Source organism: Arachis ipaensis, chromosome B4 (assembly GCF_059453495.1).
Source record: "Arachis ipaensis isolate K30076 ecotype BB chromosome B4, ASM5945349v1, whole genome shotgun sequence".
In the NCBI taxonomy this organism is placed as follows: domain Eukaryota; kingdom Viridiplantae; phylum Streptophyta; class Magnoliopsida; order Fabales; family Fabaceae; genus Arachis; species Arachis ipaensis.
The window spans coordinates 48,994,754-49,004,942 of record NC_142439.1 but is presented as its reverse complement, the minus strand read 5'-3'; positions in this window follow the sequence as shown (position 1 = coordinate 49,004,942).

The window sequence follows — 10,189 nt, the reverse complement described above, 5'->3', positions numbered from 1 at the left end:
GATTCGGGAAGGGATGACTGTGACGAGCTTTAAACCTGCGAATGTTGGGCGCAAGTGACAATGTGTAAAAGGATCAATGGATCCTATTTCGACGTCAGTGGGAACCGACAAATGATTAGTGGTGCGCAGAAATTGTGATCGTTCATTCCTTGGTAACAACACCAAAAACTTGGTACGCACGTTCATAATCTTAGTTCTTTGTCACAACTTCGCAAAACTAACTAGCAAGTGCACTGGGTCGTCCATGTAATAAACCTAACGTGAGTAAGGGTCGATCCCACGGAGATTGTCGGCTTGAAGCAAGCTATGGTCACCTTGTAAGTCTCAGTCAGGCGGATTCAAATGGTTATGGTGAATTGATAATTAAAATATAATTAAAATATAAAATAGGATAGAAATACTTATGTAATTCAATGGTGAGAATTTCAGATAAGTGTATAGAGATGCTTTTGTTCCTCCTGAACCTCTGCTTTCCTGCTGTCTTCATCCAATCATTCCTACTCCTTTCCATGGCAAACGTTATGTAGGGCATCACCGTCGTCAATGGCTACATCCCATCCTCACAGTGAAAATGGTCCAAAATGCACTATCACCGCACGGCTATTCATCTGTCGGTTTTTGATCATACTGGAATAGGATTTAGTAATTCCTTTTCGTCTGTCACTACGCCCAGCACTCGCGAGCTTGAAGCTCGTCACAGCCGTCCCTTCCCGGATCCTACTCGGAATACCACAGACAAGGTTTAGACATTTCGGATCTCAAGAATGGCCGCCAATAATTCTAGCCTATACCAGGAAGACTCTGATCTCATGGAATAGAAGGCTCGGTTGTCAGGCGAGGCAACCATGCGTCATGAACCAGGAGGCTAAGAGATATGCACTTAAGATATTGCAAGTAGAACGGAAGTTGTTGTCAGGCACGCGTTCATAGGTGAGAATGATGATGAGTGTCACAGATCATCACCTTCGTCAGGTTGAAGAACAAGTGTATATCTTAGATAAGAAATAGGCTTGAATTGAATAGAGAAACAATAGTACTTTGCATTAATTTATGAGGAACAGCAGAGCTCCACACCTTAATCTATGGTATGTAGAAACTCTACTGTTGAAAATACATAAGTGATGAAGGTCCAGGCATGGCCGAATGGCCAGTCCCCATAAAGGTCTAAGATAGCATAAAACCAATCAAAGATTAGACGTAAATACAATAGTAAAAAGTCCTATTTATACTAAACAAGTTACTAGGGTTTACAAAAATGAGTAAATGATGCAGAAATCTATTTCCGGGGCCCACTTGGTGTGTGCTTGGGCTGAGCATTGAAGCTTTCACGTGTAGAGGTCTTCCTTGGAGTTGAACGCCAGTTTGTAACCTATTTCGGGCATTTAACTCTGCTTTGTAACCTGTTTCTAGCGTTTAACTCCAGAATAGGGCAGAGAGCTGGCGTTGAACACCAGTTTGCATCGTCTACCTTCTAACGCAATTGAGATCGTGCCATTTGGACTCTTGTAGCTCCAGAAAATCCACTTTGAGTGCAGGGAGATCAGAATCCAACAGCATCTGCAGTCCTTCTTCAACCTCTGAATCTGATTTTTGCTCAAGTCCCTCAATTTCAGCCAGAAATTACCTGAAATCACAGAAAAACACACAAACTCATAGTAAAGTCCAGAAATGTGATTTTTATTTAAAAACTAATAAAAATATACTAAAAATTAAACAAATCATACTAAAAACTATGTAAAAACAATGCCAAAAAGCGTATAAATTATCCGCTCATCACAACACCAAACTTAAATTGTTGCTTGTCCCCAAGCAACTAAAAATCAAATAGGATAAAATAAGAGAATATACTATAAATTCCAAAATATCAATGAAACTTAGCTCCACTCAGATGAGTGGGATTAGTAGCTTTTTGCCTCTTGAATAGTTTTGGCATCTCACTTTATCCATTGAAGTTCAGAATGATTGGCATCTATAGGAACTTAGAATTTAGATAGTGTTATTGATTCTCCTAGTTCAGTATGTTGATTCTTAAACACAGCTACTTTATGAGTCTTGGCCGTGGCCCTAGCACTTTGTTTTCCAGTATTACCACCGGATACACAAATGCCACAAACACATAACTGGGTGAACCTTATCAGATTGTGACTCAGCTTTGCTAGAGTCCCCAATTAGAGGTGTCCAGGGTTCTTAAGCACACTTTTTTTTTGCTTTGGACCTTGACTTTAACCGCTCAGTCTCAAGTTTTCACTTGACACCTTCACGCCACAAGCACATGGTTAGGGACAGTTTGGTTTAGCCACTTAGGCCAGGATTTTATTCCTTTAGGCCCTCCTATCCATTGATGCTCAAAGCCTTGGATCCTTTTTATTACCCTTGCCTTTTGGTTTTAAGGGTTATTGGCTTTTTGCTCTTGCCTTTTGGTTTTAAGAGCTTTTGGCTTTTTCTGCTTGCTTTTTCTTTTTCTTTCTTTTTTTCGCTATTTTTTTCTCTTTTCACATTTTTTTCTGCAAGCTTTTGTATTCACTGCTTTTTCTTGCTTCAAGAATCATTTTTATGATTTTTTAGATTATCAGATAACATGTCTCCTTTTTCATCATTCTTTCAAGAGCCAACATATTTAACATTCATAAACCACAATATCAAAAGACATATGCACTGTTCAAGCATTCATTCAGAAAACAAAAAGTATTGTCATCACATCAAAATAATTAAACTAATTTCAAGGATAAATTCGAAACCATGTACTTCTTGTTCTTTTGAATTAAAACAGTTTTCATTTAAGAGAGGTGATGGATTCATAGGACATTCATATCTTTAAGACATAGACACTTAAACACTAATGATCATATAGTAAAGACACAAACATAAATAAAACATAAAGCATAGTAAACGAAAAATAGGAAAATAAGAACAAGGAGATTAAGGAACGGGTCGACCTTAGTGAGGGTGGCATCTTCCTCTTCTTGAAGAACCAATGGTGCTCTTGAGCTCCTCTATGTCTCTTCCTTGACTTTGTTGCTCTTCCCTCATAGCTCTTTGACCTTTTCTAATCTCATGGAGGATGATGGAGTGCTCTTGGTGCTCCATCCTTAGTTGTCCCATGTTGGAGCTTAATTCTCCTAGGGACGTGTTGATTTGCTCCCAATAGTTCTGTGGAGGGAAGTGCATCCCCTGAGGTATCTCAGGGATTTCATGGTGAGGAATTTTCTTATGCTCTTGTTGAGGTCCATGAGTGGGCTCTCTTGATGTTCAGTCAAATGCTCTACTACTGAGCTATGGACCCTTGAGATGAATCTCTCCATCTCCCATGACTCAGAGGTGGAAGTAATTGCCTTTCCTTTCCTCTTTCTTGAGGTTTCTCTGGCCTTAGATGCCATTAATGGTTATGGAAAAACAAAAAGCAATACTTTTATCACACCAAACTTAAAATGTTTGCTCATCCCCGAGCAAAAGAAGAGAGAAGGAAGGAGAAGAAGAAGAAAAATGGAGGAGAGGGAGAGAGGTGTGTATTCGGCCAAAGGTAAGAAGAAAGGGTTGTGTTGTGTGAAAATGAAGGAGTGATGAGGGGTTTATATAGGAGTGGGGGGAGGTTTAGGGTTCGGCCATTGGGGAAGAGAGGATGGATGTGAGTGGTGAAGAGGTGATGGGAAAGAGTGATTGAGGTGATTGGTGGGGGGTATTTGTGGAAGAGAGTTATAAAAATGTGTGAATAGGAGAGAAGAAAATGTGGGGATCCTGTGGGGTCCACAGATCCAGTGGGGTCAAGGACTTAACATCCCTACTCCAATTAGGCATGTAAAACGCCCTTAGCATGCATGTCTGGCATTAAACGCCAGCTTGCTGCTTGTTTTTAGCGTTAAATGCCTAAATGTAGCCTGTTTCTGGCATTTAACGCCACTTCCATGCTCTGTTCTGGTGTTAAACACCAGTCTGGTGCTTTTTTCTGGCGTTTAACGCCAGCTTGATGCTTCTTTCTGGCGTTAAATGCCAATTTGATGCTTCTTACTGGCCTTTAAACGCCAGTAAGTTCTTCCTCCAGGGTGAGCTATTTTTAATGCTGATTTTGATTTTTCAGTAGTTTTTTTGTGACTCCACATGATCATCAAGCTAAAAAAATCATAAAATAACAATAGAAAATAAATAGATATAATTAAATAACATTGGGTTGCCTCCCAACAACCGCTTCTTTAAAGTCAATAGCTTGACAGTGAGCTCTCATGGAGCCTCACAGATGTTCAGAGCATTGTTGGAACCTCCCAACACCAAACTTAGAGTTTGAATGTGGGGGTTCAATACCAAACTTAGAGTTTGGTTGTGGCCTCCCAACACCAAACTTAGAGTTTGACTATGGGGGCTTTGGTTGACTCTGCAGTGAGAAAAGCTTTTCATGCTTCCTCTCCATGGTTACAGAAGGAGAACCTTGAGTTTTAAATAAAAGGTAGTCCTCATTCAGTTGAAGGACCAAGTCTCCTCTGTCCACATCAATCACAGCTTTTGCTGTGGCTAGGAAGGGTCTTCCAAGGATGATGGATTCATCCTCATCCTTCCCAGTGTCTAGGATTATGAAATCAGTAGGGATGTAAAGGCCTTCAACCTTTACTAACACGTCCTCTACTTGTCCATAAGCCATTTTCATGGATTTGTCTGCCATCTCTAATGAGTAATTGGCAGCCTGTACCTCAAAGATTCCTAGTTTCTCCATTACAGAGAGTGGCATTATGTTTATTCGTGACCCCAGGTCACACTGAGCTTTTTCAAAGGTCATGGTGCCTATGTTACAGGGAATTAGGAATTTACCAGGATCCTGTTTCTTTTGAGGTAATTTCTGCCTATCCAATGCATTTATTTCATTGGTGAGCAAGGGAGGTTCATCTTCCCAAGTCTCATTACCAAATAATTTGGCATTCAGCTTCATGATTACACCAAGGTACATAGCAACTTGCTCTTCAGTAATGTCTTCATTCTCTTCAGAAGAAGAATACTCATTAGAGCTCATGAAGGGCAGAAGGAGGTTCAATGGAATCTCTATGGTCTCTAGATGAGCCTCAGATTCCTTTGGTTCCTCAAAGGGAAACTCCTTATTGGTCACTGAACGTCCCAGGAGGTCTTCCTCACTAGGATTCACGTCCTCCTCCACCCTTGTAGGTTCGGCCTTGATGGTCAAATCAATGGCCTTGCGCTCTCTCTTTGGATTTTCTTCTGTATTGCTTGGGAGAGTACTAGGAGGAGTTTCAATGACTGATAAACCCATATTTCATGAGTTCTTTTGTGCTTAATTTGAGTGATTTATACAATCCTTCACCTACTTATTCACATTAATTGGATGGTTTTACTTTCCCTTCCTTATTATGTGATGTAAATGAAAAACATGTTTCCTAAGCTTTAAAATTAATTAATTTAATTACCTTTATTTCCATTCGATGCCGTGATTAGTGTGTTGAGTAGTTTCAGATTTTCTAAGGCAGAATGACTTAAAGGATGGAAAAGGAAACATACTAAAATGAAAGGAGAAAGCAAAACGGAGCTTTAAGGAAACTGGTATCCACGTGATCGCATGGATGACGCGATCGCGTGCCAGAAGCGAAGATGCGGCGATGCGGACGCATGACTGATGCGACCGCGCCCCATAAGCAGAACACATACGACGCAGACGCGTGACTGACGCGACCGCGTTGTAAGGAAAAGCTCCGAATGACGCGACCGCGTGACCTACGCGGACGCGTGACAGAGGCCACGTATCAGAATTTACAGAATACGCCCCCAGCAAATTCTGAAGGCCTTTTTGGCCCAGATCCAAGTACAGACAGCATAGACCAGAGGTTATAAAGTTTTGGAATGCATCCATTCAAAAGAGAGCTCGCATATTTTATTTTTCAATGATTTAGATTTAGTTGAGAGGGAGATCTTCTCCTCTCTCTCTCTTAGGATTTAGGATTTCTTCTTGTTTTAAGAGTGACTCTCAATCCAGGTTTTACCTTTCTTTGTTTTAGCTTCCTTTTACTTTTATTTATTCCAACACTTGAATTGATCAGTGAATTTATGAATTTCTTCCATGTTATAGATTGTTATCCGAATTAATAATAATTGAGGTATTTTAAGTTTATGATTGTTCTCTTTGATTCAAGTTACCATTGCTTCCCATCTAAGGATATTTTTATTATTCAAGCAATTTTACTTTTTCCCGTTTTTGCCCTGGTTAAGAATTCAGTAACTCAACAGTTATTAAACTCAACATAACTGATAATCGTTATCTTGCTAATTGAGCTAACTTAAGTAATCCCAACCTTTTCTTAGGAAATAAATAGGATTCAAAGGTCAATTTTATTAGTCCCCTGACTTTCCTTTGCCCTAGTAAAGGTTGACCAAGTGGAGTTTAGATTCAACTTTCATTATAGTTGAGAGAGATAACTACGTTGGACCCCCAATTTTTCTTACCTTGCCAAAAGTCTACTTTATAGTATTTATTTATTTTAATTGCCATTTACTTTACTTGTCATTTAAATTACTTGCTTCTCATCTTCTAAACCCCGATTACAACCTTTATAGCCAATAATAAGAACATACTTCCTCGTAGTTCCTTGAGAAGATGACCCGAGGTTTGAATACTCGGTTAACAATTTCTAAAGGGATTTGTTACTTGTGACACCCAAAACGTTTGTATGAAAGGACTTTTGAAGGTTTAGAAACTATACTTGCAACGAGGATTTATCCGCAAATTTCTAGACCACGCAAAAGTTCTCTCATCAAAATGGCGCCGTTGCCGGGGAACTGCTAACGTGTGCCTTATTATTAGTTATTGTAAATATTTTTCTTTTGCTTGTTTATTTATTTTTGTTTTTCCTTTTTTGTCTTTATTTGCTACTATGAACTCTCACCCCTCTCGCTTCGAGTTTGGTTCTAATATTGTTAAGGGAAATAGAAGTTACAGCAGGAATGTGCATAAAGATCAGACCAATCAAGGATGGATGGAACCAAGAGGATCTAATCAACCCTTTTGGCAGCGACACCCTCCGAGATATCCTGGACAAAGACCATTCTACAGTGCATACCCAGCTGAAAGACATGGTGGACAACCTTGTAACTACCAACAAGCCCCACCCCGTGCATATAAACCATCCTTTCAACATAACCTCAAACCACCACACTCACAAGCTTCTCTTCACCATTCGCCACCATATGATCCTCCCTTACCCCAATACCAATCCAATCACTCCCAATCACCACCACTTTCCTTTGTGTCATGTCCAAGTCCAGCAACCCAGGAAGCAGAGGCTCGTCTAAAGGAAACAGTAATTAAATTTCAAACAACCATTCAACAACTGGAGCAAGCGATAATTCAATGGGCTTCTAGGCGCTCAAATACACAAGGATCAGCCACAGCTCCATGTGGACAGCCCAATGAAGAGCGTAGCATGAAGGAGATGCTAGAATCTCCAATCGACAAGACAGAGAATGAATTTGTACTAGAACAATTAGAAGAAGCTGTTTTTGTTCAAGAAGAAGAGTTGGTTGAAGATCTAGGAGCTGCTGAGCCTCCATGGGAATCCAGAATTGAGGAAAACACCGTCAAGGAGACTACAGTTGATGCTAAGGAGGATATTTCTCCAAGGCAAGTCGTTTATGAAGAATCAGACGGAATAATCCAAGAAACAAATTCCCTCGATAATGATAGTCACAAGTCTGACTCTCTTAATGATGAACTTGCATCCGCAAGTGAATTCTTTGAGATCGAAGAATCTTCCCCAAGTGAATATGAAGATGATGCAGAGGTAGATTTCTCTCAACCTCCAATCTATGACTCAAGTGATGAGGAAGACACAGAAGACTTTGACCAGGACATAGATACAATTGAAGATCTTTGCAAAGAAGTGGAGGAATTCACAGAAGAGCACAAAGAAATGAAACTTGCAAAACCGCCAAAAACACCTATCCCAAGGCCATTACCACCTAATACAAGCTTCAAGTGGGTACAATCCTTAACTTATAACTTTACTTATTCACTTGAATATGGTTTGCTTGAAACAGATGGCCAGCTTAGAGCTCTCTGCACAAGGTTCAACAAGGTTCAACAAGGGAAATGGCTCGTACTCAGAGCTAGTGCACAAGGTTCAACAAGGTTCCACGCTTCACCTCGAAGTACACGGATTGGTATCATGCTCAATTACATGGATCACAGAAAATGTTTGGTCACCAAGGTGAGATTCTACTTTTTAACCCGCCTGAATGGAAACATGCAGATCAAGACGGAGGCAGATTTAAAAGCAAGGCTTGGAATCCTGGACTCTATCCTGACATTCGTAGTCCTGGGAGCCTGAAAATCTGTTTGGAGCTGCTCAGAAGCTTTGCAATCTTAGTTTGGGACCCCGGAGGCTATTGGCATTCCAAGCACTAGTGGAGATTTTTGGATGAATTTAAACATAAACCACCATAACAGAATACTCCTCCAATGTCCAACTTAAGGACTTTAACTAAAAGTGCTAGGTGGGAGACAACCCACCATGATATGGTCGCTTCTTTTTCAATTTATTTCTTGTTAATTGCTTTCATTTTTTTCCTTTTTCAATTTCAATTTATTAAACCTGGAATCATGCATCGCATTCATGTTAATCATTGCATTCTGCATTTTCATGCATAAAAAAAAGGGGGGCACGACGCGACCGCATGCCCCATGCGATCGCGTCATATTGTGAAAACCACCACCCGCCCGACTGCGTGACCCACACGGCCGTGTGATATATATATCGGCGTAAGGATCCAACGAACAGAAAGTTAGGCTGGAATCATGCGGCCCTTGTGCATTTCGCACAAATTGGCCCACGCGATCGCATGCCCCATGCGATCACGTCACTTGCACAATACCAATCCCACGCGACCGCGTGAGCGACGCGATCGCGTCACATGGATTGCACATCACCCCAAAAGGAGACAGAGAGTTGTGCTAAAACGGCGCTGGAGTTGTGCGTCTAGCACGAATTCCAGCGACGCGATCGCGCGACCCATGCGATCGCGTCACCCCTCTTTCGCGATCGCGTCACTCCCATTTTCGCCCCAACCATGCGACCGCGTGCCCCACCCGGCCGCGTGGATTCGAAAGTATAACCCTCCCAGCCACGCGAACCCTATCAGTCGCGCAGCCCCCCACCCCCAACCCTCTTCTCCCTCTCTGCTTCTTCATCCTCCAGCCACCACCCATCACCACCCAGCCGCCACCGCGCCACCACCTAGACGCTGCCGCCGTCCAGACACCGCCGCTGTACCACCCCCTCCCCTTCTTTCTTCTTCCTTCTTCCTCTCTCCTCCCCTCTCCGAACCACCACCCACCACCGCCGGCCATCCAGCCGCGCCGCCCCCCCTCTCCGCCACCCACCCGCAACCCCCCCTTCTTCTATCACTACCCCTAAACCCTCTCTGCCACTGCCCCCCTCAGCCGCCGCCGCGACACCGTGCCCCGCCACCGCACCGGACGCCGCGCAGCCAGCTTCTTCCCCGTTCCACCCCTCCCGCCTACCAGGTTCCGCAAAACGCAATCCCCTTTTATCCGTTCGTCGTTTTTCTGTACTTTTTTCCGTTTCTGTTCATCATTAGGATAGATAGATATGCATGCTGTAGTGGATTTTTAGGTTGTTAGGTAGCTTAGGCTCTGGTTAGTGGATCTAGGTCTGTTTACTTGCACTGTTCCTGTTTATGTTTTATCATAACTGCAATTCTGCTGTTCCTGTGACCTCGTTCATATGCTGTGATTTCTTGCAATTGCTGCTTGTTACTCTAAAATTTCCTGTTTCTATTCATTACTGGTAACTGCAGCAAGTTTTTAATTCATATGAACTGCTATGATTGCTGTTTATTTTCCGGGACAATCCAATTTTAGCCGGAATGCTGCCCAAATTTTTTGTAAACTGTTTTCATCCTTGTTTTCGTTTGGCATTTCTGAACTCTATTTTACTCTGCTTTACCCAAACCATTTCATGAATGCTATGGCAAACTTTCTTATCCTCTTTGATTTCCTAGTTCATAAAATGCATTTGTGTTTCACTGATTCCAATTTTTGCTTTCTTCATTTCTATTCGAATCAGCATCACCCTGTTTTCCTTGTTCGATTATGAGTACTTCTATTCTTACCTGTGAATCCTTGATATATGGAATTTTTCTATGCCACTTACTTTAACCCGTACTTTACTAACTCACTAAT